The sequence below is a fragment of the Euprymna scolopes genome, chromosome 35 (genome assembly GCF_053919585.1).
Source record: "Euprymna scolopes isolate OS-2025 chromosome 35, ASM5391958v1, whole genome shotgun sequence".
NCBI lineage: Eukaryota > Metazoa > Mollusca > Cephalopoda > Sepiida > Sepiolidae > Euprymna > Euprymna scolopes.
The window spans coordinates 17572793-17576914 of NC_136516.1; the positions used below are offsets into that span (position 1 = coordinate 17572793).

Consider the following 4122-nt stretch of genomic DNA (forward strand, 5'->3'; position numbering starts at 1 on the left):
ACAGTAGTAGGAGGTCAAGAGAAAGAGGGTGAGAGAGAGAGAAGAGTAAGTTGGTGAGAGAGAGAGAAAAGAGAAAGAGGGTGTTGGTTTTATATTTTTATTATCGTCTAATATTTTGAAAGCTGAATTTCTAATAAAATGTGCATCTATAGGAGATAATGCCTGGGAATGTGTTCCCCCCCCCACAGTTTAACAGTGGTGTGACGTCAAGAGAAAGAGGGTGAGAGAGAGGGAAGAGTAAGTGGGTGAGAGAGAGAAAGAGAGAGAAAAAAAAGAAAGACGGTGTTGGTTTTGTGAAAAAAGTTGTTATTTACAATTGTTCGCATTCTTGGCCTTTTGGTCAAGATCAAAGTGTAGTATCTGTTCTTCAGATGCTGCACTTCTATTTCTTGTTCTCTTTCGGTGGAGGAGAAATCCTCCACGACTGAGACAATTTTTATTTTTGTACCTTTTCTCCACGTTAAAAAACGACCCTGGTGTCTAACTCTGTCCCGTGGGGAGGCATAGTAAATAGGTACAATTGTTCGCCATTAGTGGATGTTGACGTCACGTCACGTGACATGACTAAGCGTTTTTTTTTTTTAGTATGAATAACATTTTTTGTTTTAATTATAAAGTCTACACTTAATTTTATAGAAAATGATGTATATATAATAGAAAAAAAAAATTACTGGTTTTGTTGGATTCAAGTGGATCCCCCCCCTCCAGTTTAAGAGATAGCAGGTCACGTGGTAATATACAAAATGGCTAGCGTAAATATAAAGATCGGTTTTTTTATCGACGAATATTTTGAAAGCTGAATTTTTTTTTATTCCTGTACATTTTTTCCTGATATTTTTCGTTAAAACTCTTGTATAAATACTATTTTTAACCAGTTAAATACGTTGGAGACATTGTCATGGAGTTTAATAATCTCTAGAACAAAGCAGAAGAGAAATTACAAAAGTATCGGTAAAACAAAGTGTTTGTTTACATTTGTTCGCCATTACTGGATGTTGACGTCACGTCACGTGACATGACTAAGCGTTTTTGGATTATGTAATATTAACATTAAAATGACAGGTTTTTTTGGGGGCCCCCCCTAGGAGAGAAATGATCAGTTCACCCCCTTTTAATGGTCCGTTTGGTGTGGAATTTCGATATTTGTCATGCGGGTGATCAAGGTTCAATATGATACATAATTTGTCAACTTTGGTTGTGTCTGTCAAAAGTTTGAGCTGACGTCACGTCACGTGACACGTATTGAATAACGTTAAAATGACAGGTTTTTTTGGGGGCCCCCCTAGGAGAAAAACGATCAGTTGACCCCTTTCTACTGGTCCGTTTGACGTGAAATTTCGATATTTGCCATCCGGGTGATCAAGGTGCAATATGATACCAAATTTGTCAACTCTGGTTCCGTCTTTCAAAAGTTTTAGCGTTACAAACAAACATACATACATACATACATACATACATACACACCGATTTTTGCCTTTTATATATATAGACTAGCAGGGCTACCCGGCGTTGCTCGGGACCGTATAAACAATGAAAAAACAAAAGCAGATATTGAACATATGTTTGATTCTTAGGGGAGAGGAATCTTTCATCTCTATGTATTATTTGTTTTATCTACCCTAGGACTGATATTGTTCATGTTTTATCCCTAGGATAGGTAATTTACAGCATGTATATGAAATTGTTTTACCTTAGGGAGAAGAGAACAGGTAATATACAACATAATGTGTCTATATTACATCCCTGGCAACGCCTAGAAACCAGCTAGAACATGTATTTCAGTCAATCTTTATTATATCCTGGGCTATGCCGGGAAACCAGCTAATCTCTTTTTAGTGACTTGACCACCAAAATACCTCCCTAAGTGTGTCCTTTCTTTTGAACTTATTAGATATAGGTATCTAGAAATGTGTGTGAAATTTTGTTGAATGCATTGTTCACTATGATTTTCTTATTGTTCTACACAATATCAACTGTAGCGAAATAACACAGTAAACTTAGTGTAGTGTTAGAATAAAGAGCAAAGGAAAAAATTAGAATCATATTTTGTAATTGCAAATCTAAATTTGCTAGCATGTACCAGTATTGGCCAGGTTGTGGAAATTTGGAACTTATAACATATGTAGTGGCCTTTTCCTAGATACCTATTGCTAAAAATTATACTTTCATTTTGTTAGAAAAATCTCTCTTCAGATGCCCTGCATCATTCAAAATAAAAACAAATATTTTTATAATTGTTTCAGTATATTGCTACACAATGTGAAAGTTTTTAACGTTTGTAAAAAAAATCATGAATGTGCTTATATTGCAAAAAAGAAAATATCAGTGCACAGTATTGAAAGTGTTTGAGATTCAAAAGTCTGTAACATTTCTACTAACTTCATAAGATGTCATGTGAGAAACTGAATTGAATATCAAGACATTATCTGAAGCGTTTTTATTTTGGTGTAACATATGTGTTTACAGTGAACCTTAACTTTTAATAAACAGATTGGTATGCAATGACATAGGCTAAGAATCTTTAAAATATATATAAATTGGAAAAATGTGTGAACAAATGAAAAAAAAATGATCCGCTCCACTTGATGACATCAAGCACAGTAATATTTTAGTGAAGAAAATATGAAATTGATGTTCAGTGATTAGTTTGGATGAATGAGAAAATGTAATTGTTTGATGCATAAAAATAACTCAGTTGCTGTATTTGATATTAAGCAGCAAAATATAGTGATTTGAATATTTGGGAAAACATCAAACCAGATTATGTAAAAAGAAAAAAAAAAGATGAAATTAGAAAATATATATTTTATGTTTATGAGTTCTGCCAATCAAAATTTTGTGGCAGAAATTGGGTGATTACCATGCAATTTTATTTTGGTAAAATTCTTAAATTATTAGAATGTTTATTATAATTTCTAATTAGTGACTTGTTATAATCAAAATCCGCCCTAAAGAGTGTCCTTTCTTTTATTAGGTATCAGAGTAGGTATCAAGATTTCTACTTCTATACAAATGTGATATTTCAGATCTGTACATAAAAAATTTGTTGAATATATAGGTTGAGAATTGTTCTGTGTCGCTCTCTCTCACACACACACGCATTCTCACTTTTATAGATATAATAGATAGATTACTCTAGATATATTTCCATATGTCTGAATACCCTATATACAAATTTTCAAATCTGTAGATAAAAAAATTTGTTGAGTATATAGGTTGAAAATTGTTCTCTCTCTCTCTCTCACACACACATTCTCAATTTTAGAGATATAATAGATAGATTATGCTAGATATATTTCCATATGTCTGAATACCCTATATACAAATTTTCTAATCTGTAGATCAAATATTTGTTGAATATATAGGTTGAAAATTGTTCTTACTCTCTCTCTCTCTCTCTCTCTCTGGCTACCTCACACACACATTCTAACTTTTATAGATATAATAGATAGATTATGCTAGATATATTTCCATATGTGTGAATACCCTATATACAAATTTTCTAATTTGTAGATAAAAAATTTTTAGAGTGCATAGGTTGAGAATTGTTCTCTCTATCTCTCACACACACACATTCTAACTTTTAAAGATATAATAGATTATGCTAGATATATTTCGATATTTCTGAATACCCTATATATAAAAATTTGTTGAATGTATAGGTTGAGAACTGTTCTCTCTCTCTCTCTCTCTCGCTCACACACACACACATTCTCACTTTTATAGATATAATAGAAAGATTATCCTAGATATATTTCTATTTGTATGAATACTCTATATACAAATTTTAAAATCTGTAGATAAAGAATTTGTTGAGTATATGGGTTGAGAATTGTTCTCTCTCTCTCTCTCTCTCTCACACACACACACACATTCTCACTTTTATAGATATAATAGATTATGCTAGATATATTTCCATATGTCTGAATACCCTATATACAAATTTTCAAATCTGTAGATAAAAAATTTGTTGAGTATATAGGTTGAGAATTGTTCTCTCTCTCTCTATCACACACATTCTCACTTTTATAGATATAATAGACAGATTATGCCAGATATATTGAAATATGTCTGAATGCCCAATATACAAATTTTGAAATCTGTAGATAAAAAATTTGTTGT

At 32.1% G+C, this 4122-nt stretch overlaps 1 pseudogene; it reads left to right on the forward strand.

Annotated features, from left to right (window-relative positions):
• The first annotated feature begins 319 nt into the window (after nt 1–319).
• On the forward strand, nt 320–453 carry LOC145260077 (U2 spliceosomal RNA; annotated as a pseudogene).
• The last annotated feature ends 3669 nt before the right edge of the window (nt 454–4122 follow it).